The 26523-nt window shown below is 39.0% G+C and overlaps 1 pseudogene; it reads right to left on the bottom strand.

Annotated features, from left to right (window-relative positions):
- Positions 1-9536: 9536 nt before the first annotated feature.
- Positions 9537-10379, bottom strand: LOC114639246 (annotated as a pseudogene).
- Positions 10380-26523: the final 16144 nt, after the last annotated feature.

The following is a 26523-nucleotide window of genomic DNA, read 5'->3' as shown; positions in this document are numbered from 1 at the left end:
TCGAGGTCGCAGCGCAGGTCTGGCTGTTCTGAGCGAGGTGGAGGGTTTTGTTGAGCTCCAACTTTCACTCCTCCCACTCGCCCCGCCCCAGCCTCGCTCCCCACCTTGGGCCCGCCCCCTGACCCCCGATGGAAATCTCCGACGACGTGATCGCTGCCGCAGCGAGGAGCAAGGCTAGGGAGAGCAGGCAGGGGGGTGGAGAGGAGGGAGCCTTGTCGCCAAGGCCCCCAGCCGCCAGCACTGCGGCGCTGCCAGACAGCCGGGGGGGGGGGGGGGGGGGGGGGGAGGAGTAAGGAGGAGGAGAGCCTGCAGCGTGAGGCCCAGGGCTTGGGGAAAACGCAACGTGCTAGTGGTTGTGGCTTGGGGAGCCTCCACTGGCGGGGAGAAGTCACGCGCGTGGGCGTTGCGGATACTTTGCTGCGACCCCCTTCCAGATCCCTTGATGAGCTCTGAGGTCCTTGCGTTCTTCCTTACAACCTGTTGAGCCCAATCGATCTCCACATCTTCCCCTAGCCTCATTGATTCTTCCTGGTCTCACTCCACACCCTCCAGCCCTTCAGAGCACATCTAAGGAAGCTAGACAACTAAGTACCACCCTTGGTTCAGGAAACAAGAGATGCTTAGGGGTTCTCCCTAGTAACCTCTGGTCTGAACCATTCAATTTCATGGGTACCTAGGGGACTAGGGAACAATCACTAGCAGAGGATCAGATAAAGACATTCACTGGAAGACAATTCCACAGGGATACTGACTCAACATTCTTTCCTGCTCAGCCTTGGGGCCTGGGTGCAGAAGAGGCTTCTGAAAATATCTCTCCACAATAGGGCAGGCAATTTTTTCTTAGAGAATATGCCAGAGAATACCAGAAGAAATGAGAAAGCCTGTTAGGGGAAGGGTAGCATACCAAGAATCTACAGCATCCTTGGAAATTTATTTATTTATTTATTTATTTATTTATTTATTTATTTATTTTGCATAGAGCTTCGAATTGGCTTCAGATATTTGCATAGCAAGCTCTCATTGGACACTAACAACATCCTCCTTTACCTGTTGCTCTAGAAAGCTCTGTGAGCCTGAAGGCTCTGTGGAGAGGTTTTGTTGTAGCTCACTAATCTAATAAAGCCTCTGCAGCACCCTTGTCAGGTTCAGAGCACTGTTCTCTTCCTATTTTCTCAGGCATTGCTTTTTTGAGCTTGTTTATAGTGAGTGGATCTTCATCACTGAAATAAGCTTGATCCTCTTCCTCTCTCTCTCTCTCTCTCTCTCTCTCTCTCTCACACACACACACACACACACACACACACACACACACACACCTCTCAGCTTCTCATCCACATGTTTGAAAATTAGAAGACTGAGTACACAGAAGGCACTCAACGAATATTTCTTACTGGCCTGCATAAACCTTTGTGTGGCCTAGTACAACTGAGCCCAGCAGCTGTGGGTCAAAACCTCTTTAAGGGGTTAAGACTATCAGAAAACATAGGTATTTGAATTATGATTGATAGCAGTAGCAAAAATTACAGTTCTGAATTAGCAACCAAATAATGTTATGGTTGAGGTCACCATAACAAGAGGAACTTTATTAAAGGGTTGCAACATTAAGAGGGTTGAGAACTACTGATTCAGACTCTGATGCAGCAGAGGAGAAATGACTGCAGAGCATGTTTTTAGGCTCCTCCTGATTCATAGATCCTTGGATGAACCAAATTTCTAAACATGCGGCCCTGTGTTTCACTTTCCTCGACTCTTTGAAGTGATATATCTGGTTTTCCTGGATCTAGAATATCCTCTGGTGACCACTAGGCCCCATTCACTGTAAAAATGACGGAATCCTGGGTAGTCAAAATAGAATGCTCTCTAGGTTCCCTCATCAGAGATTATTAGGTACCTTCTTACAGGTTTAGTTTAGCCACTTTGCCAACTTTCTCACAATCACATCTACAGTATAGCTACAAGGACTTGTGCAAATTACTCAGTTATTATTGTTTCCTTGTCCTTCAAATTTTTGCTATACAGTAATCTTTACCAGGTCCTCGACTGGGTGATAGGGGAATATACAGAAAGATCTCATATACCATGTTGACCTTACATATACAGCTTAGGCTAGAAGAAGGAACTTGGAGATTTGAAATATAAAACCAAAGTTCAGGAGAACCACAGTAATCCCAGGAAGACTGTTTTTCATAGACCTGCACCTATCACCACAGGAAGAGGGGTTTCCAAGCTGCCAAAATGCAGAGATGGGCATCCCCAGGGAATTTGAGACAGAAATGTGCAATGATTGACAAAGAAGCAGAAGGAGTTTGCCAGAAAGTGTTTGTGCGGATAGTAACTGTGGGAAAGTAAGGTGGATTGGGAGGCTGGCCAACCTATTGCTAATACTGAATCTTTCCAAGAGACTGCATGCTATCCTGTGGGCAAGAGGGATGTTTCAGAAGGATATCCAGTGGAGACACTGCATATCAGAACTTCAAGAGGAATTTCAAGAAAGAAAGAGCTGGAAGAATCACAAGAGAGAACTATAGGGATCTATAATAGATAAGAACGAACAGATCATTAGACTGTGTGTAGACAAAGGGGAGAAAGGTCTTCCCAGGTGACCAGTGTGCCACCACAGAAATAGGGACATGAGAGATAAAAGAAGTGCTTTTAGTTACTGCTGTGAAAACAGTTCCCTAGATTGCATTGTACTTTCTAATGCTCCATTAGAAATAAACATTTACATTATTGCTTCAGTTGTAGTGTGTATGTGCGTGTGTACGTGTGTGTACATGTGTGTGGAGGCGTATTTTTCTCTTCTTGGTGATTTGTAATACAACTTTTTATTCAAGCCACATCTAAACAAAATGTTCACATAGCAGCTGTGTTTTCATAACTAAACCAAACTACCATTGATCAGAATAGCAGCAACAACCCCCTTGTCAGTTGTGAATGATCAAATTTAATAACAAACATCGAACTATTATGTGTCCTGCTTGCTATGTGTATGGTTTAAGGATGAAATCAGAGCTGCTAGTTTTAAAGCCTGTGCATTTCTGCCCTAGCTTGAATCCAACTGTAGCATGTATAACATGCTTTCCCTCTTATAGTAGGCGGAAAACATCAATTCACATAAATCTTGAAAGACCTTTATGTTGTTAATTACTTGGGATTTCATAAAACCAAGTTGCTGGAGTCAGTTGAGAGTATTGAGCTAGAGATAGTGTAATCTATATGATTGAGGTTAATGAAGGGTCAAGCAGAATACATTTGGGCTTCAGAATATGTAGCCTGACAGTGGAAATAGAGATGGTATCAGACGGTGTTCAAGCTGCAGATAGTGTGGACAGGGATTGAATTCTAGACTCCAAATAGATGCTAGTTAAATATTTACAAATAAATTAATTTAGCACTTCTGGGCTGTACATGCATGTCAAGATGAGATTTAGAGCACTTTCAACTTCTCATGACCTCATGAAGCATTGTGTAGTGTGTCACATGTGATCAGTTTGCAACAAAACCTATCGTTTGCCACTCTTATCATTGCCAGTGTTTGGGACTAACTAGTAAGTAGCAGAGGAAGCATATTTGTTATCAGTACCAAGAGGTGTCTGGCCAAGAAATAAAACTCTAGATCTCTCTATATATACACTGTAAGCATGTTTCCAGAAAGTGGAAATGACATGTTAAAACTTGATTCTATGTTTTGGAGCATTTGAACCATAAATACGCCAGGCTATTGGACCCAGCCTACAACAGAGAAGAAACATGTCTGTGATGGAGACTAAGGGTCACTATAAAATGGTGGTAGAAGGTATTTTTAGCCTATTAACAGTTTCATCCATGTATTAGCTAGACAAAGGGTAACAGTGACCATTGACTTGATCAACAGGGAGAACATTAGGGAAGTTTGTATGAGCTATTTCAATGAAGCAGTAGGGCAGATGCTGGTTCAAATAGCTGATGAAAACATGGAAGTTACAGTATAAGAGAGATGTCTAATACTAAAAATTGACCACTGGAGCTAATCACATGCACACACTGTGGATGTCCATGCAAGGAAAGTGTTTAAAGATGTGCACTCACTCTCTCTTTCTCCCCTTTCTCTTTGTGTGTGTGTGTGTGTGTGTGTGTGTGTGTGTGTGTGTGTTTAGAAGCATGGAAATGAGACAAAACGCCTATGGAAGTGAATTCAGACTTAGAAGGACATGTGGAGGGGGAAGTGGAGAAATATGCCCATTCAAGTGGCACTAAGAGTTGATGCACAGAGGAGCTAAAGCTACATTAATGAATAAGTGCTATGTCTGGACTCCAGAAAGGTACAGAGAGCTAAAACTACATTCTGACAAAGAGGCATAGAAGCAGTATTCAGAGTTGAGGTGCTAAGGTGGAGATACTTGTCTCACCTGCAAAGTGCTGGTAAGCTAGTTATTAGGAATTTTGGAAGCTATGAAGAGGCTTAGGACTAATAAGAGAAAAGTTACTGAAGCAAGATTAATGTGAGTGTGTGAGCTACAGAGACCAGTGGAAGGCAGGCAGAAGTTGCTGGATCTGGTGGTTTGAGGAACATGATTAACTGTACCCCTATTTTCTCTCCTCTTGTTCAAAGTAATTTTAAAGAACATGTAGAGTCTGTAGCAAACCGAATAGAAAATTTCAATACATCCCTAATAAACACTATGGAAACTTAAAGCCACAGACACATGGGCTTCCAGAAACACTGCCTCAACACTCACCCATACCTTAGATTCAACAGCAGACAGGTAAACATAAGGGGCAGGTTACCTTTCTCCATGTCTCATAGGCCTCAGAAAGTGACCCATGTCATGAGCAAAGTAGACACACTACATCTAGAAAGGGCTTTTTTTAATACCAGACATCCAAGATTCTATTTCCCTTTTAAAGGAATTATTTAGTTTTATGTGACTGAGGGGTTTTGCCTGCATATATAGCTATATACCACTTGCCTGCCTGGTGCCTGTGGAGGCCAGAAGTGGATAGTTGTGGATTCTGGCAATCCAATCTGGATCTTTTATAAGAGCAGCTAGTGATATTAACTGCTGAGTCATCTCTCCAGCCCTTCTTTTAACCCTTTAAAGTTAATAATTAAGTCTAATATGAACCAGAGAGGAAACTGAGACTCTACTCTTTGTAGTAGGGTTTGGGAGGAAGCAGTCTGTACATGCCACAGCTCCTTTTCTTTCTTTTCTTTTTTGTTTTTTTTTTTTTGTTTTTTTTTTGTTTTGGTTTTGGTTTTGGTTTTTCGAGACAGGGTTTCTCTGTGTAGTTCTGGCTGTCCTGGAACTCACTCTGTAGACCAGGCTGGCCTTGAACTCAGAAATCTGCCTGCCTCTACCTCCCAAGTGCTGGGATTAAAGGCGTGTGCCACCACTGCCTGGCTCAGAGCTCCTTTTCTTAAAGCACTTCCCCTGTTCCAATACCTCTCCTCTTTTGTACATCCTTCTGCTATATAATAGAGCCAGTGCTGCCTCACTTTCTCATAGATGCTCTTCTAGCATATAATAAAAGTTGGAGAAGTATTTGTATATGGGAAGTTTATAGTTGTAAAACAGGAAACAGACAATGTACAGACAAAGAAATAGTTCTGATTGTTTCCAGCACTAAATGCTACAGAGAAGTTGAAAATGGTAATTTAGCCAATAACTATAGCAAGACATAACTGGGAAAACTTGATCTGGTCAGGGTGCAGGGGCATCTTGGACCCCTGTTGGGCTTTCTGGGTAGTTAAAAAAAAAAGGTAGGGCAATCAGTTCTGAAACCACTTTTGCCATCTATAATTCCAATGTGGAATAAAGAGAGCAGGAGGAAGGTAAAATGACAAGGCTATTAATATACAAGAGGCTGCCAAGCCATTATCGTTTATTTCAAGTGGTGGTAAAAGCAGATGACTCATCCTTCAGAGCTGCAGGACTTTGCACCAGATATTCTATATGGTTTACTGGCTTGCCTATTTTCCAGAGCCTGAAGTTCAGGGGACATGACTTCTGATCTTGATTAACTCAGAGAAGCTGACAGCCTTAAGAAAGACATTTACAAAATGTCTCATGGAAACAAAAAGATGTGTCAACTATGTCTTGAAGCAGAGAGGTTTCTGGGTAAAGATAAAGCTAGGTGGTCACATTAAAGAGTCTGTATTTTTCTTCCTTGCTCTCACAAGCTATGCTTCCTTACTTTGAATGTTAAGGACTATAGGTGGGAGTCTCTTGTCTACATTGCCAGAAGGATCACTTTCTCCTGGTTCCCTGGTCAAATATAGCTCATTTAATGAAAAGTGCTTTTCTTCCCAGAGCTGTGGAAACTCAATTGCTGAGTTCATAATGCCTGTGGGCTCAGCTGCTGATCAGTAGTAACAATTGAGAGGGTTGAGCTTGATCAAGTGCTCTGGGGTGCTGCAAGAGGCTGCTCAGATGGAAGCTTTGCTGTCAAATCAAAAAGACATGGGTTTGTACTCAGCAGGCAAATAGGTACTTTTGGTGTAGCTATGTCCTTGTAATTAATGAGTGATTTATCTTTTCTGATACATCATGAATTCATATCATCAGTTAGAACCCAGTTCCTAATTAATAGGGCTAGTGCACTGTATGAAATTGAAAGGGCTCAGAGGAATACTGGAGACAGTTGAATATCTCCCCATATGGACAACTTGGGACACAACAGTGAAGATTTTCCTCCCCAAGAGCCTAGTTTGATGGGTTGTAATGGAGCAGTAAAGATCTGATAAAACCAGCTTTAAACTTCTCCTGACATAAAAGTTCCTTCCACAGTCTTTATCTCAAGTAGTCATTCAAACTGGTTGAAACTAAGAATTCAGAGCCCTCTGTAAGTAATCCCTCACTCATGCCTTTGTATGTCGATCCTAAAAGTGCATTGGTTCACTGAAATAAACTTGGTAAAATAGTTTCTTTTGTATATCATCAATCAATGCCATGTCTGAGGTGAGTTGGTATTTGTTCACATAGCCTCAAAAATAGTCACAGAACAAATCCTCCCTGCTTTTCTATGCTAAATTTTCTAGGACAAAACATTTAAACTTGATTGACATCAGAGACTCTGTTCCTGCCCCTAGTATCATAGTACAGATGGGCATGGTTTCACACACACACACACACACACACACACACACACACACACTCACACTCATGCATGTGCACATGTGTGCACACACACAGGCGCGCACACACACATTTATATAGAGACCCAGTGATAGTCAATATGCATTTTCATAAGAAAAATAAGCAGGTGACACATTCTAATCATCCTAACACCTCTTAAATATGAACCAAAGATTAGCTTCTCCCATTTTTCAAAGGCAAGCTCTTGGAGAACCACTGAGACCACTTAGTCTACCCCACAGTTACAGCTATCCTGTAAAACATCTGTATTCTCAACTCACATCAACAAAATAACCAATTCACAAGGTAAGTAACAGGGCTTACTTTAAACAATATCCTAAACTACACAAATTGCAAACAGTGCAATGAGCCATAGGGTTTTCAGGGTGTTCTTAAGGAAATTTAGTCTCTTCTCAGTGCCTGTTTTTGTGCTTGTTTGTTTGATGGGAAAAGATGCTAGTTTCTTTGAAAACCTGGGTTATGTCTCTGCCCAAAGATCAGAGCTATGATCAGCTATAGCGTCTGATCATTTTCAGTATTTTTATCTGCAAAGAATGAAAACCCTTACACAAAGTATAAAACATAACAGGAAGCAAAGACATGTGTAGGCTGCTAGGTTACTTGATAGAGCAGCTGAGCAATGTGACTGATGTCCTTCTCACAGACAACATACTGTAGGTTGTTTCCTTTAATGGTAGAATTTGAAAAATATAAAGTGAACCCAGTACCATCTGATGTTTAACTCACACTTCTATCTGATAGCTGTGCTCCCTTAGTTTTATGACTGTTCAAAAGTCAGCAAGTGAATTTTATAAGAAGTTGTGTTGGGGAGAACATCATGGAAAGTAAAAGCAAGTTCTGTCAGGGAATTCTGGTGTCAAATACGTTATGAAGTCCTACCACACCAAGAAGAATGTAATTCAATTCTATGATTCATGGTATTGCAGAGTGAGAAGTAACAAAGATTTAAGAAGAAACGTTTGACATGGTCAGATTTGTGGTTTTGAATGCTTAAGCTGGCTCTAATAGCAAATATGGATTTGAAGAGATGAGAGTAAACTAGAGGTCACTGAGTTAGTTAACACAGATCTTTACTGCACTGTTTCAGGAAAGGAACATTCAGAGTCTCACCTAGATCATTTGCGGGGGGGGGGGGGGAAAGGAAAGAAAAGCTTGAAAGTTCATTAGGTATCTGGTAACTGATAATTGGATGGATGTGAGTGGTGAGAGAGGGATCAGTGCCTGAGGACCTTTAGTTTTCAGCATTGGCCCCACAAATGTATGCCCTCCAGTGCTGATTGTCATACATCTCTAACTCTTCCGACAGACAGATGTAATAGCTAGAAATTCTTGCAACTGCCTTTGTCTCTGTGGGAATTCAGGGGGAGGGAAGTTGGGCAGATGATGGTGCTCTAGGGCTTTCTGCAGAGTTTGGGTCCCTCCTTGGTACTGAGTCTATAAAGTGTTTCATGCTTCTGAACCCTGGCTGCATTCTGAAGTGTTGACTTCCCAGCCTCATCCTGGGCCTCTCTATTTGGATTTTGGAGTTATAGTGGCCAATGCCTGAAGGGTGTAACATGGATCAATTCAGCTCCATTTCTTCATTCTTTTTCAGGCCTGCTTTCTTGCCTAGTGGGTTGTAGGGGACTAACTGTAGTTTGCATGACTGGCAAGCAAAACTCAATGAATGTTCACAAGGCATGCTAGAGTGAAAAGAGAACTTTGCAGGCTGCAGGACAGATCTCCAGATGGTTATAGAGGTAATGAGGAAAATCTAAAAGGAAAGGACCAATTAATTGGAAATGAGACTGAAGAGGAAAAAAGTGGAGAAATAAAGTTCAAACACTGGCTCCTGCTTTTAAGGAACAGGATGCCATGTCCAGGAGTCTGAAGCCTAAAGAAATGAACAAAATTGCATTGGGGACTACAATACATAATCCATCACATTTCTCAGTTAAGGGAGCAAAATCAAATCTGCATTGGGCTACTAAAAGAAAGAAACCACTTTAAGCATCAATGCTTTTGAAAGACTACAATTAAACTCTATTACAAGGAAAATATAATCTCCCAATTTTCTACCTTACCGAGACAGAGTTTACCAGCCATATGTAAGTACTTCCTGATGACTTCTGGCTCTCAGAGAATTTGCGTCTTGTCCTTTGCTTGGACTTTTTTTTTTTCTGTTACTACTTAGATGTACTAACTTTACTCCTACAGAGAATAAACCTAGATTGATGTTCTTGTGAGTTTGTGTTATCTGTCTTAGCAGAGTTTCTTCTCCAGCTTTGCTATTAATTTGTCAACTGGCACTTCTCAGGATTGCCAGTAGGCCAGTTTCTGGCATGAATCTATCCACTTAAAAGTTTTTTTTTTTTTAAAAAAAACAGACTTAATTCATTTATTTTTCTTGTATAAAAACCCTTATGTGGTAGCCACAGCTGGAGCCTGGGTCCACTGAACAGAGACTCTGATGTGGGTTTTCACAAATGATCAGTGAATTCCTGATACGGAGACTTGGTGAACACAGTCTCTGTCTAGAGGTCGGGGGTCAGGTAGCTGTAGGTCTTGGAGATGGCATCAAAGGTGGCCTTGGCAAAGTTGCCCAGGGTGGCAGTACAGCCTGTGGCTGAAGTGTAGTAGTTGTCTATGCTGGCCATCATCAGGAGCTTCTTGGGCACAGGAGCAGAGACAATGCCAGTGCCTCTGGGGGCAGGGATGAGACACACCAGCACAGAGCCACAGTGGCCTGTCACCTTTCAGGGAACAGTGTGGGGTTTGCCAATCTTGTTCCCCCAATAGCCTCTCTGCACAGGGACAATGGAGAGCTTGGCTAAGATGATGGCCCCTCGGATGGCAGTGGCATCTTCCTTGGAGCATTTAACACCAAGACCAACATGACCACTGTAGTCCCCAATAGCGACAAAAGCCTTGAACCTGGTCCACTGGCCAGCCCGAGTCTGCTTCTGCGCTGGCATAATCTTCAGAACTTCATCCTTTAGGGATGCACCCAGGAAAAAGTCAATGATCTCAGACTCCTTAATGGGCAGGGAGAACAAGTAGCTCTCCTCCAAGGACTTGATCTTTATGTCTTTAACCAGGCGGCCCCGCTTGGTGACGGGGAACCACTCCTTGTCTTCAGCTTTACCTCCACGAGCCCCATGACCTCAACCACGGCCAAGGCCTCGACCATGATGGAGGCCCCTAAGACCGCTGCCAAATCCTCCGTGGAAGCCGTCGCGGCCTCCTACTGGCGTCATCTGCCATTTGGTGTTTTCCTGAAGAAGAAGAAGCAAGGGTTTTGTTTTTTGAAACAAGACTTCACATTGTAGCCCAGGTTGCTTAGAACACCTGATCTAGAGAAGATTGGCCTCACACTCATACTTATGCCTAACCCCCTACTTTTTATTGCTATTTCTTTGTTTCTTTTAAAAATTCTTTGACAATTTTATTCATCTATGTACCTATGTACTGAGTTTTCACCCTGTTAGCCTCTTTCTTGCAGAAAGTCATATTATCTTAATAAGTGTAATTTAAAATTTCACCTCTCTCTCTCTCTCTCTCTCTCTCTCTCTCTCTCTCTCTCTCTCTCTCTCTCTCTCTCTCTCTCTCTCTCTCTGAAAGGTGGATGCTCCTGAAACCCTCCCTTATGATTGATGAAATAGTAGCTGGTCTTGTTTTCCTTGGGGCTTATCTGGTAACCATAGCTGCAGTGAGTTCATCAGAGCACAACTTAACAATCTCTGGTTCTTGCATTTTTCCAACAATGATATCTTTGCCTTGGGGAAGTGATATAGGTGTCTCAAAGACTCCACAGTCACTGACTCTCTGCACTTTGTGTATTAACACCACCTATGGCAAGAAGCTTCTTTAATTAAGATGAACACTAATCTATAAATACAAATGTTTAGAGAGTTTGACAACATATCTGTTTAGTGAACAACAGTAGTGTGTCACCCCAGTCTATGTCATGATTGCACCATGATCTTATCACTCCGATCATTTTTGCAGCTACTGGGCTCCACAGTGGGTAGGGCCATTTTAAGATTAAAATTTAGATGCATATATTTTTCATTTCTTTTTGTTTTATTGTCTTACTACAAATTAGGCTTAAACTTGTAGTCTTTCTGCCTCCACTCCACAAGTACTGGCTTTACAAATGTATGCCACTGAACCCAGCTTTAACTAAATGCATATTATTTACAAACTAAAGCTGTTTGTTTGTGTGCAAAATTCCCAGTGTACTCCCTCTCCCCACCTAAAAAATAAGCATGTGATGGACAACTTGGAATTTATAATCCCAGTTTCAGTTATTCTGAGGACTTATTTCTCTGCCTCCATTTCCTTCTGCAAATCTTTCCTAGGTACTTTACAAATACCAGGGGATCTTCTGAGGGCATAGAAGAAAGCATCACAGAAAGCTCCTTGGCCTCAAGAAGCTTAGGCTCTGTAGAGGGAGACATGACGTATAAGAGTATAAAATATGGTATAAACACAAATGAAGCAGAGAAGAAATATGATAGTGTTTACGGTACATATCATTATTTTTTAATAAGATGCTTTGATTGTACATATGTGTTTGTGCAGGGGCTTATATGTGTGGAGGCTAGAGGTCAACCTCAAGGGACATTCCTCAGGTACAATCTAGTTTGATTTTATCAATAATATTTTATTATTTTTTGATAATTTCATGTATGAGTAACTCATTTCCACCCAAACTCTCTCCCCTCCAACTACTACTGTATCTCCTGCACTCCCCCACTCCCTCTCAATTTCATGATCTCTTCTTTAGTTATTAGTGTTACACACACACACACACACACACACACACACACACACACACAAACACTATCTTGAGACCATTTAGAGTTGTTCTTTGAGTGAGAGAGAGCCTCTCATTTGGCCTGTGGATCACCAAATAAAGTGCTTTTGCTGACCAGTGACCCACAGGGATATACTTGCCTTTATCCTCATGGTCCTGGAATCACAAGTGTGTACCACCACATACAGCTTTTTTTTTTTCCCTTTAATCAGGAGTCTTTGGAATCTGAATAGCAATCACTTTACTAATTGAGATATCTCCCCATTTCACTCAGGATGCTATGATTAAAAAGATATATATATATATATATATATATATATATATGTGTGTGTGTGTGTGTGTGTGTGTGTGTGTGTGTGTGTGTGTATCAGGAACACTCCAGGAAGCATGGATGCCCTCAGGATTGCTTGGTGCATTGGATATATGACAATGATGTCACTGTGCCTAAGTACAGAGAGCAAAGAGGAGAGTAAAAGGGACTATCCCATGAATGTTTTCAGAACTAGTGGGAAGATATTAATTTATACTATGAATGCAATGGTGGAACCATTAAATAGATTTTGAGCACAACAGTATTATCATGGGCTGAAGTATGTGTTCCCATTAGTATATCAGACTCCTCATCCTGAAAATGTAGAATGAGACTAATTTTAAATATAAGTTCTTTAAAGAGATAATTGCAGTAATAGTCATTCGGATCTAACACTTAGACATACTTGGTAAGTTATTTGTCCTCTTTGAAATCATATAAACCAGTATGACTAGTGTCTTTCTAAAAAGAGGAGAGTAAGACACAGATCAGCACAGAAGAAAATGGCCACATGAAGATTCAGGGAAAACATGACACATATTAGCCAAGGACACATGTCTTAGAAGAAGCTAACCATGAATACATTTTAATGGTGGACTTCCAGCCTTTAGAATGAAAAAATAATTTTTATTGTTTTTCAAGCCTCATACTTTATAGCATTTGATTAAGGCATCCCTAGCTAATACAAGTGGCATAATTAGGAAAAATCCAATTGATATAGGACTATGACATATCCTAGTAATCTTGTGGACAGTAGCAAACAGAATCAAGATGAAGGGAGCTAAGAAATACATAGCAAGTGAATTTTAAAAGAGTGAACATATGGAATTTAAGATGATGAATGCAATGAGAAGATTGGGATAGTAAACTCAAGCTTACCACATACTAAGCAGGCAAGTTTAAGTTCTGCTTCACTTCTCTTTTCACTGAAGCTCCACAAATTTAGTGATGTTGTGGGATTAAGTGTGATAAGAACCAAGGCCACATTTGCTAAGGTAAGCTGTAGCTAATATTTAGCCATAAATGGAAGCAAAAGTTTCATACTACCTTCATGTGTATGGCAGAAGAAAGGGATAACTGATGTGGCACAAACTGCTAACTGTGCATACAAATCTTATTTCCTTTCCTTTAATGCTGATAAAATCATGGATGAGCAAGTGACTGCCCACTTATCCCACATGTTCAGGAATCTTTTTACACTTAGATATTGTCATATGAGTTGATCACTGCTAAAAGAATGTAAAGAAAAAAATATTTGTCATTGGAAGAACTGAATCCTAAGGCCACAGTTTTTCTCCTTATACTCTTCTCCCTTCCTACCAGTTGGAATTCTTGATGGTGGACACACATTGAATTAGACAACACCAATGCCATAACGACTATTCAAATAAAAACTTGGAGAGAATTTGGATTCCTAAATAACTACTATAGGGAAGAATCCCTTTTCAAGCATGCTTCTTAGTTCAAGTCTATTGAGTGTGAGAGAAATAAACCACTAGTTATTTCAGCAAAGATTACTGGTGGATCTATGCTATAACAGCTTAATTTTATCCTAACTAAAATTTTAAGATTAGACTAATTTTATAAGAAGAATGCCATTGCAGCAAACACTTAACTGCTATGTGACTGGAAGAAGTATATTGTCATTATAGATTTGAAAGCTGGTAATCATTTTCATGTCATGGTAAAGCACAGGAAAACTGTCACTCAAAATAATTTGGAATTGTCTAATACATAATAATGTAGTAACTTAAAGAGTACAACTTTGGTGTTCTGAAAGTTCTCATAGAATACTTAGTCAATCAAAAGGTTTCTTTCGCAAAGATTAGATTCAATTTAAGAACTTTGTCTATAACTAGAATTTGCAACTGGAAAAGGACCCAAACATACTAAAATTTCTGTTTAAAACAAAGTGAGGGTACTGTTCTATTAGCTAAAATATAGAAAGAATACAATGAACATCTGACTTAACTCTTAACAACCCATGAACTTATGCTGGATTTATGGTCATGCATCTTCCTTCATTTTCTCTACATCCATGGGATTAGCAATAAACATCACTAAAAATATTTTGTTGAAGAACCAAAACATACAGAAAAGTGAACAGGACCAAAGGGCTAAATGAATCTATTCTTGTTGCCAGCACTTCTCTCAGGTTACAGATCTAATCAACTCTCTAAAGTACCTTTTCTGGTTCATTACAGTAATTGCATGGCCCAAGCAAACAGTTATATATATATATATGTGTGTGTGTGTGTGTGTGTGTGTGTGTGTGTGTGTGTGTGTGTAAAGTATATATGTATTCTTTTGCATATGGCTTTCAAAATTAGACCCTTGTGCTTGCATGTCAAGCATTCTTACCAACTGAGCCATCTCTTCTATCCCCAGTTGTTGTGGAAATTTTTAATCCCAATTCAGAGGTTTTAACTTAGCCTTCAACCATTTAGTTCCCAGATAAACAGCACACACATCTTTACGTTTACAATAATCATTAAACAACACAAGATCTTGGCAGATACTACTATGTTGTTAGAATCTACTTTTCTATGGATAACCCCAAGTTATTACTTACTATGTTTCATCTGGGCTGCTCTTAACTCCAATTGTGCAGTCCTCACGGCCATGTTTTTTACCCCTAATCTATGGCATCTCCCTCCTTCATTTATCTTTTTTCCCCATGGTTTTGGTTGTTTGTTTGTTTGTTTTTGTTTTTTGAGACATGGTTTCTCTGTGTACTCCTGGCTGTCCTGGAACTCACTCTGTAGACCAGGCTGGCCTCGAACTCAGAAATCTGCCTGCCTCTGCCTCCCAAGTGCTGAGATTAAAGGCATGTGCTACCACTGCCCGGCAGGGTGTTAGTTTTTTAAAAGCTAGCTGTAGCGTTTTTGCCCAGTTTCTGCATTATCCAGTCTCAGTGTTGTCTGTCCAGTCTCTGTGTTGTCTTTCCAGTCTATGTATTGGCTGTCAAGCCTTCATGTGATCAATCACTTTGACTAGCCCTTTTGAAGATGACTTGCATGCATATTTTGGAGAAATCAGCAACTGAGACAGTCTGTGAGAGTGAATCACCTGGGCTGCTTGCACTGTGAAGACGTTCATGTCTCAGCTGATAGGCTTTCCCAGGTCAGATCTAATTTTTATAAGTTTTGTTAATAACCATGTTTTTTCATTCTATGTAGATACATAAGCATAATCACATACCCATCTTAAAACTACTCCAAGTTTCCATTCTAATGTTAACACAGCCTTATAATATATTGGTTGGCCTAGTTCCTCAGTTTTTTTCAGTAACTCAATGTCAGCTACTGTTATTCCTTTTTCACCAACATTAAGAAAATTGAGAGTTAACAAATCATTATTTAGTCTGTTCCTGGGGGTTTCCTTCTCCCTTTTTGTTTAATAACCAACTCTTTTAAGGGACAATTGGCTCTTTCTATAACTCTTTGTCCTGTGTGATTATGTGGTATACCAATAAGATGCTTTATATTATAATATACAAAGCATTGCAGTAACTTATTGGATACGTATGTGGGAACATTGTCGGTTTTGATTTGTGCAAGTATCCTCATAATTGCCATTATTCCCAATAAATGTGTAATTACACAATCAGCCTTTTCAGAACTTAAAGCAGTTGCCCATTGAAATCCTGAGTATGTGTCAAGGGTATGGTGTATATACTTTTGTTTTCCAAGTTCTGCAAACTGAAAAACATTCATTTGCCAAATGTCATTTCTTTTGGTACCCCTAGGATTACTACCAGCAGGTAATGGAGTTTGATTGTATAGAGAACACATAGGACTTTTTATTATTATAATTTGGCTTGTTGTCAAGTGATGGAAAAATTTTTTAAATTTTTAAATTAACATAATTTTTAGGAAATTTGGAGGCTTTTAACACATCTTTTATTAGTAATTGGTCATTTTTTATTGCCTTCAGCTAATGGACCAGGCAAACCTGTATGAGACTGAACAAGAGTAATATATGATGGATAGTTTCTACTTTTGATGGCTTGTTGCAATTGTATAAATGAAAAACTTAATTTTGAGTTATTAAGTATAAATTTAACAATACAAAACAATTCTTTCTGTATATAAAGAATCAATAATTATGTTAAGAGACTCATAATCTAATAATACCATAAGAATTGCATACAATTCTGATTTTTGAACTTATATATGTGGACTTTTGAACATCTTGCTTACTTTATCTGACTTATAACCTGCAATCCCTATCTTCTTTACAACAGGATAAAATGTTGGTGTCCCTGAAATTGGTGAGCTTTTTTTAATATGTGTCAGAATCCAATTAGTTTTTTTTTAATAAACTCTATATATTTGCTTTTTGGATATTTGTTATTAATTTTATCCAAATAATTATTATAAACTCTTTGTCAATCTTTATCAATCACCCATAATAACATAAGCTCAGCATTTGTACAATTTTGGCCAAATCTGTTCCTGACAACTGACAGAATCTTCTTTTACCTTTTATAATTAATTTAGAAATCTTGTTTATATGTCTTGAATTTTTTACTTTGTTTATGAGCTAAGAAAATATGTTTCATAACACTATTTTTTTCTTTGTACAATGAGCCCAGTAGGAAAATGAGTTTAAGGTAAAATGACCAAAATATAATCAAGTTTAGGATCAATTCTATCCACATATGCATCTTGCAGGCTTTGGTTTAAAAGAGTTAACTCTTTTTTTGCTTCAGCTGTTAGACATCTTGGACAGTTTAAATTTGAATCTCCTTGTAATATTTGAAACAAAGTACTTAATTCATATATAGTTAATCCAATTGTAGTCCTCAGCCAGTTAATATCTCTCATTAATTTTTGAAAATTGTTAAGAGTTTGCAATTGGTCTCTACAGATCTATACCTTTAGTGGTTGAATTTTTGTTGACTGATTTTATAATCCAAATTACTAAGTGAATTTCCTATTTGTATTTTCTGTGAGGAATCTGTAACCCCAGCATTGTAGAATTCTTTGTGTTACCTTAAACTTATTGTCTAAAACATCTTTGTCAGAATCAGGCAACAAAATATCATCCATATAATAATAAATGATAGATTGAGGAAATTGCTTACAAATTGTTTCTAGTGGTTGTTCCACAAAATATTGACATATAGTTGGCCTATTAAACATTCCCTGTGGAAGTACCTTCTAGGGATATCTTTTTATTGGACCACTATTGTTCATAGTAGGTACTGAGAAAACAAACCTTTCCCTATCCTGCTCATGCAAGGATATTGTAAAAACAAACAAACAAACAAACCAAAACCAGTCTCTTAAATCAATGATTTTCGTAGGCCATGATCACTGTAACAAAGATGGTAAAGGAAGTCCAGGCTATAAACGACTCATTGGTTGAATTACCTTATTAAAGGCTCTTAAATCCATTATCATCCTCCATTTTTCTGTTTTTTTTTTTTAATTTTTATAACAAACACAAGGGAAAATCATGGGCTGGTCGACTCTTCTATATATTAAGCCTCTACCTGCTCCTGTGCCAGTTGTTCAAGTGCATTTTGTTGTTGTTGTTGTTGTTGTTGTAGGCTACTGCTCTTGCCACACAGGTTGGTTTAATTACCATTTTAGGGGCAAGGCTGTTGGTATGTCAATAGTGGACACTTTTATAAATTTAGAAACTCAATCCCTATGATATCCTGTGTTTGAATAATGGGCACAGCTTGTGGTTGTTTTTGATCACTTGTATCAATAACTTTCCCAGGAGCATCTACCATATCACCTTTAATTTCCTCATTTGAGAAGAAGGCACCACAAGGGGAGATGGACGATGAGCACATGGCCAGGATAAACAGTAAGTATCTGAGGTACACCACTGGAGAGGTAGCCAGGCCTGCAGCTAGAAGATAGATTAGGGGTTACCACCTAGTAATTGTCAAAGCCAAATGAAAAATAAGTATTCTCCTGGGTCTGCCTCTCTAACATTGAAATTATATACAGCTATTCTTAGATTTTATATGAGTGCTAGGGGTAAAATTTAGATCCTCATGCATATCAAGCAATTTTATCAACTGAGCCATCTCTTCCATCCACAGTAGACCAATTTATTAAGATAAATTTACTTATATTTATTAAGCTTCTTCCCCTCATTTTCAACTTAGGCTTCTGTATTTCTGTTACTGATAATTAAAAATTATTTCTATGCATGAAATTCTAAAAAATAGAAATACTTATACATTCTATGTGTGTACTATTGAGTATGGTATAAATATTTTCTACCATTTTGTGTTATTTTAGGTTATTTTTCCTGCCCTCATGCTATGAAGATGCTTTTAGATTGTATTCTGAGAATATAGAATTGTATTATTCACATTTAGATGTGTAACTTCTCTGGAATTGATTTATATCTCATATTTATCAGTGTGATATGCATATCAATTTATTTCATACAAATAGATATCAAATGGATCCAATATTGCAATAGAACAATCATCATAAATAAAATAATAATATTTGCATGGATTAACATCTGTTGTCTATTCAGATGGGTTGGTCTGGGTTATTATATATCTTGCAATATTATCCAACGCTGCTCTTCTTCAATACTGCTTTGGTTATTATTGTGCTTTTGTATTTCCATAAATATGTCAGAATTGTATTTTGTTTATAAACATACTCATGTATACTTTGTGCCCCTGAAAATATGATAGGAAATTATGTTGAATATATAAACCATTTTAATAACATTAGTACCAATAAATACATTTTTTGTTTTTAATTGTTTGTGCATTCAGAGGACATGTGCTTGTGAGTGCAGTGCCAGTAGATGTCAGAATACAGAGTTATAGGCATACGTAAGTCATCCCACTTGGGTGCTGGGAAGGTTTTCTGCAAAAGTAGTACCTGCTCTTAACCACTCATCTTTCCAGATCACATATTTACATATTTAATTTTTAAAAATAACTAAAGAAATCACAACAAACTAAATTTCTGTCAAGTGATAAATGTGTAAACAAAATGTACTATTTTATGCAATAGAATTTTAATGGCCATAAAAGAAACAAAGTAGTGTTCTATCCTGCCACATATATGAACTTTATAAACTTTATATTAATGTAAAATAAGACCATAAAAGGTCTCAGACTATATTATAACATTAATATAAAATGACCAAAGGAATTTATCTGTGGTGAAAGAAATTAAATATAAGTCAGGATGGGATAGTGGTCATAGGTGTGGGTGATATTTAAATGACATAGAACAAAATGTTCTAAGCTCATTGCAATGATTATGCTTTTTAGAATATGTGAAACTTGTGCATTATAAAGTTTAGGTGGTTTAGCTTGCAGTATAGGGACTATACCTTGCTGAATCTGTTATACACATGAATCACAGTCTCGCTTTGACCAGTTTCTTGATTGTTTACACACAGAATGAACTCTCATAAATGATACATTCTCTAATACCATTTTAACTGAAGATTTTGAGAATTGGTGTACACAGTAATTCAATAAACCTGTATGTATTTTTCCTAGTGGAGATTACATATTTTGTGTGCATAGAATGGTACACTCATATATTGAGATGGACAGAAAGGTGGATTGTATTAAGATTGTTAATTCCCTTCAAAATCCTTGTAATTTTATTGTAATGAAATCACAGAACTCTATTTTCTGGCCAGAGCTCTAAGATAAAGGATGAGTGATTTTACTTTCCTGCCAACTGAAACATGCTAGTCATAGCCAGAGAATCTGAGCCGGAAGGGATTTGGCACCATTTCACTAATCCTATGAACTAAAACTGCTGACCACCTTCCTACTGAATAAGCATCAGAAAAGCACTAGAAATTCTCACCCTTCCTCCTCCTGTTCCCTCAGTCCTAAAGCATTGAACTTGTGCATGTGGGAGGTGTGAGCTGGCACAGTGTTTGAAAGTCAAGAGAGCATTTCTTTGTCTCTGATCACCCCCTAAGTAGGAACTTAGCAAATTGCAAATGTTGAATATTTTCACCCAACTGTGACTTTTTCAGAGGATATATGGCAAAGATCATGTGGGTGACTCAGCAATGACTGTGAGCAGTTCAAAATTGTTCACCTGCAATCAGTCTATGATTAACAGAACATCATGATGATCCATCCACATTAAAGTTCAAACCCCCTATAAGAAACTCATGTTGGATTAAGTGAGGGAAGTGAAATACCACTTGACTGAAGTAGTGAGAAAGAACCACCAGCAGGGGACATTCCCCAAGTAGGCAAGCAGAAGTAGCCCTTGAATCCTTGTAATTGTCAGTCAAAATGAGGAACTTATTAAACAATAAGATTCCTGGGCCCTGCCCTAGGCATTTGGCAGACTAGGCATGGGAAGGAGCTCCTGTTTCCTGTGCATGACAACCTTACATACGTATTTAATTTTACACAAGAGTGAGTTTAATCTTAGTAAAGGAAAGCAGCTTACATAAGGCTTCAAGCCAGGGCTACAGAGCTACATTTCCAAACCTAATTGCTCAATTCTAGTCACAGAATGCCCTGTCCCCTAAATCCAGAGACATAGAACTTATCACTATATCCATCTACTTAAGATTTCTGGGGGTTGGGGCTTTACCATTTATTCAAGTTCCTTAAATACTGGAGGATTTATATAAAAAGTTATAGTCTGAGAAGATCTTGGTGTTGAGAACCCCAGAGCAAATGCCAACTCTCAGGAGAACAGTCCTTTGTTGGGAGCCAACTCTGAGCAGAAAGCAGTTATCATCTTTGCAGCCATCTCGAGGCATATACCCTGACAAGAGACTTGTTTTCAACAGCCTACAACAGCTGAGCACACTCTGATAATATCTTGATCCTTTCAATCAAGGCCAGTGAGTGGTGGCACACGCCTTTAATCCCAGCACTTGAGAGACACAACCTGAGACTCAAGGCGAGACTCAAGGAGAGATTAAAGGTGAGACTCAAGGTGAGACTTGAGGAGAGATATAAAAGGAGAGACTTGAGGAGAGAACATGGCAGACTCTGTCTCCAGAGCAGACTCAGCAGACTCTGTCTCGTCTCCAGAGCAGACTCTGTCTCATCTCCAGATCAGACTCCCTGTCTTGTCTCCATTCTTCCCGCCTCTGTCCCTACTCTCTCTCTTGCTAGACCCTGACCCGCGGACCTGAACAGCAGAACGGGCCATTAAAGTCCTTGGACAGTAGTCTTTCAGTTCCCCTTCTATTACCAAGGACTTAGTCTAGTGCTCTGTCATCTTTCTTTACATGCCAGACTCCCTTCTCTTAATATAGTGGGCTTGGCTTAAAGTCCAGACTAGTTCATTGGGAAGGCCTTTACCTCACTTTCCAGACCCATAAATACTGATTGACAACCACCCTAAATTTGTAATCCAACTCTATGTTTTCGAGTACTGCTTCTGGACCTATATTCACAGTAGGAACCACCTCACAAAGTCCATTCCTCTACCTTCAGAACATGAAAGGCTATCTATTCACCTTCAATGAACTATGCTTAGTTTGCATGTGGAGACATCCTTGCCTTTGGAGCTTGTTTGGGTAACACTATTCAAAGAAGTCAAATCAGTATCACATGTAACATGTCAGTGAGGAAAGTTTTCCAGTTGTCCCCATTACATTTCACCCTTGAAAAGGATTCTCACCCTTCCTCCCCTGCCTGGTCCTTTGGGCTGGGGCAGACACAGAGTTGGTCTGCTCCTGTGGAGATACTGAATCCTGAGCCATCCTAGAGGAGCCACTGCACTCAGAGCAGCCGGTAAGAATTCCATCTCACTCCCTAAGCCCCAGAGATACATCTGGGAACCAGGGACACTCAAGACACACCAGCTACCCAAACCCCACCCCTCCAGAATTCCACTTCCCTTCCACCCCTGCCTGGTACTTTGAGCTGGGGCAGACACAGAGTTGGTCTGCTCCTGTGGAGATACTGAATCCTAAGACATCCTAGAGGAGCCACTGCACTCAGAGCAGCTGAAGAGCCAATACACTCAGAGTAGAAGACAACTAGCTGGTTTGCACTTGGGAGACATCATATCCTGAGCCATCCTAGAGGAACCACTGCACCCAGAGCAGAAGGATTTCCGGATCCAAGAGGTGGCCTGAGTCCCAGGAGTTCTTCCACACAGGCGATTAGGATCATAAGACCACAGAGACATCTGGACTCTGAGGAGCTCTGCAACAAGCAAGATAACTGGAAATACAGACTCCAGTCTTACACAGTGAGGGCAGGTAACACTAGAGTTAACCAGATGGCGAAAGGCAAGCTCAAGAACATAAGCAACAGAAACCAAAGTTTCTTGGCAGCATCAGTACCCAGTTCTCTCAATATAGCAAGCCCTGGACACCCCACCACACCAGAAAAGCAGGATTAAGAATTAAAATCACTTCTCATGATGATGATAGAGGATTATAAGAAGGACATAAGTAACTCCCTTAAAGAAATACAGGAGAGTACAAGTAAACAGGTAGAAGCCCTTAAAAGGAATCACAGAAATCCCTTGAAGAAATGCAAGAAAACACAAAGAAGGAATTAAACAAAAACATTCAGGATCTGAAAATGGAAATAGAAACAATAAAGAAAGCTCAAAAGGAGACAACCATGGAGATAGAAAACCTAAGAAAGAGATCAGGAGTCATAGATGCAAGCATCAACGACCGAATACAAGAGATAGAAGAGAGAATCTCAAATTCAGAAGATACAGTGGAAAATATTGACACAGTTGTCAAAGAAAATGCAAAATGCAAAAAACTCCTAACTCAAAACATCCAGGAAATCCAGGACACAATGAGAAGACCAAACCTAAGGATAATAGGTATAGATGAGAATGAAGACTCCCACTTAAAGGACCAGTAAATATCTTCAACAAAATTATTGAGGAAAACGTCCCTAACTTAAAGAACAAGATGCTCATAAACATACAAGAAGCCTACAGAACACCAAATAGACTAGACCAAAAAAGAAATACCTCCAGTCACATAATAATCAAAACATCAGATGCACAAAACAAAGAAAAAATATTAAAAGCAGTAAGGGAAAAAGGTCAAGTAACATATAAAGGCAGACCTATAAGAATTATACCAGACTTCTCACTAGAGACTATAAAAGCAAGAAGAGCCTGGACTGACATCATACAGACCCTAAGAGAACACAATTGCCAGCCGAGATTACTATACCCAGCAAAACTCTCAATCACTATAGATAGTGAAACCAAGATATTCCATGACAAAACCAAATTTGCACATTATCTTCCCACAAACCCAGCACTTCAAAGGATAATTGATAGAAAATGCCAACACAGGGAGGGAAACTACAATCTAGAAAAAGCAAGGAAGTAATCTTCCAACAACCCAAAAAGAAGATAACTATACAAACATAATTCTACCTCTAATAACAAAAATAACAGGAAGCCACAATCATCTTACCTTAATATCTCTTAACATCAATGGTCTCAATGCCCCCAATAAAAAGACACAGACTATCAGACTGGATACACAAACAAGACCCAGAATTTTGCTGCATACAAAAAACTCACCTCAGTGACAAAAACAGACACTACCTCAGAATAAAAGGGTGGAAGACAATTTTCCAAGCCAATGGTCCCAAGAAACAAGCTGGAGTAGCCATTCTAATATCAAATAAAATCGACTTTCATCCAAAATTAATCAAAAAAGATAAGGAAGGACACTTCATACTCATCAAAGGAAAAATCTACCAAGGTGAACACTCAATTCTGAACATCTATGCTCCAAATATAAGGGCACCTACATACATAAAAGAAACTTTACTAAAGCTCAAAACACACATTACACCTCACACAATAATAGTGGAAGATTTCAACACCCCACTGTCAGCAATGGACAGATCATGGAAACAGAAACTAAACCGAGACACATTGACATTAACAAAAGTTATGAACCAAAGGGACTTAACAGACATCTATAGAACATTTCATCCTAAAACAAAAGAATATACCTTTTTCTCAGCACCTCATGGTACCTTCTCCAAAATAGACCATATAATTGGTCACAAAACAGGCCTCTACAGATACAAAGAGATTGAAATAATTCCTTGCATCTTATCAGATCACCACTGACTAAGACTGATCTTTAATACTGACAAAACCAATGGAAAACCTACGTGGACATGGAAACTGAACAACTCTCTATTCAATGATGACTTGGTCAAGGAAGAAATAAAGAAATTAAAGACTTTTTAGAATTCAATGAAAATGAGGACACAGCATACCAAAACTTGTGGGACTCCATGAAGGCAGTGCTAAGAGGGAAACGCATAGCTCTAAGTGCCTACAAAAAGAAACTGGAGAGAGCACACACTAACAACTTGACTGCACAACTAAAAGCTCTAGAACAAAAAGAAGCAAATACACCCAGGAGGAGTAGAAGGCAGGAAATAATCAAACTCAGGGCTGAAATCAACCAGATAGAAACAGTAAGAACAATACAAAATATCAACAAAACCAGGAGCTGGTTCTTTGAGAAAATCAACAAGATAGATAAACCATTAGCCAGATTAACCAGAGGGCACAGAGACAGTATCCAAATTAATAAAATCAGAACTGAAAAGGGAGACATAACAACAGAAACTGAAGAAATTCAAAAAAGCATCAGATCCTACTACAAAGGCCTATACTCAACAAAACTGGAAAACCTGGATGAAATGGACAACTTCCTAGACAGATACCAGGCACCAAAGTTAAATCAGGAGCAGTTAAACCATCTAAATAGTCCTATAACCCCTAAGGAAATAGCAGCAGTCATTAAAAGTCTCCCCACTAAAAAAAGCCCAGGACCAGATGGTTTTAGTGCTGAATTCTATCAGACCTTCAAGGAAGACCTAATACCAATTCTCTTCAAACTATTCCACAAAATAGAAACAGAAGGAACACTACCCAATTTGTTCTATGAAGCTACAATTACACTCATACCCAAACTCCACAAAGACCCGACAAAGAAAGAGAACTTCAGACCAATCTCCCTTATGAACATCGATGCAAAAATACTCAATAAAATTCTAGCAAACCGAATCCAAGAACACATCAAAACAATCATCCATCATGATCAAGTAGGTTTTATCCCAGGAATGCAGGGATGGTTCAATATTCGGAAATCCATCAACGTAATCCACTATATAAACAAACTCAAAGAAAAAAACCACATGATCATCTCACTAGATGCTGAGAAAGCATTTGACAAAATTCAACATCCCTTCATGATAAAAGTCTTGGAAAGATCAGGAATTCAAGGCCCCTACCTAAATATAGTAAAAGCAATTTACAGCAAACCAGTAGCCAACATCGAATTAAATGGAGAGAAACTTGAAGCAATCCCACTAAGATCAGGGACTAGACAAGGCTGCCCACTCTCCCCCTACCTATTCAATATAGTACTGGAAGTCCTAGCCAGAGCAATTAGACAACAAAAAGAAGTCAAAGGGATACAAATAGGAAAGGAAGAAGTCAAAATATCACTATTTGCAGATGATATGATAGTATACTTAAGTGATCCCCAAACTTCTACCAGAGAACTCCTAAACCTGATAAACAACTTCAGCAAAGTGGCTGGTTATAAAATCAACTCAAACAAATCAGTAGCCTTCCTCTACATAAAAGATAAACAGACCGAAAAAGAAATTAGGGAAAAGACACCCTTCACAATAGTCACAAATAATATAAATACCTTGGTGTGAATCTAAGCAAGCAAGTGAAAGACCTGTATGACAAGAACTTCAAGTCCCTGAAGAAAGAAATCAAAGAAGTTTTCAGAAGATGGAAAGATCTCCCATGCTCATGAAATCGAAGAAGTTCTCAGAAGATGGAAAGATCTCCCATGCTCGTGGATTGGCAGGATTAATATAATAAAAATGGCCATCTTGCCAAAAGCAATCTACAGATTCAATGCAATTCCTATTAAATTCCCAACTCAATTCTTCACAGACTTACAAAAGGAAATTCTCAAACTCATATGGAATAACAAAAAATCCAGGATAGCGAAAACTATTCTCAACAATAAAAGAACTTCTGGAGGAATCACCATCCCTGACCTCAAGCTGTACTACAGAGCAATAGTGATAAAAACTACCTGGTATTGGTACAGAGACAGGCAGGAAGATCAATGGAATAGAATTGAAGACCCAGAAATGAACCCACACACCTATGGTCACTTGATCTTTGACAAAGGAGCTAAAACTGTCCAGTGGAAAAAGGACAACATTTTCAACAAATGGTGCTGGTTCAACTGGAAGACAACATGTAGAAGAATGAAAATTGATCCATTCTTATCCCCTT

Source organism: Grammomys surdaster, unplaced genomic scaffold (assembly GCF_004785775.1).
Source record: "Grammomys surdaster isolate TR1022 unplaced genomic scaffold, NIH_TR_1.0 125690, whole genome shotgun sequence".
NCBI classification, from domain to species: domain Eukaryota; kingdom Metazoa; phylum Chordata; class Mammalia; order Rodentia; family Muridae; genus Grammomys; species Grammomys surdaster.
The sequence above is the reverse complement of the archived record's forward strand: the minus strand, read 5'-3'. Positions and strand labels throughout refer to the sequence as shown.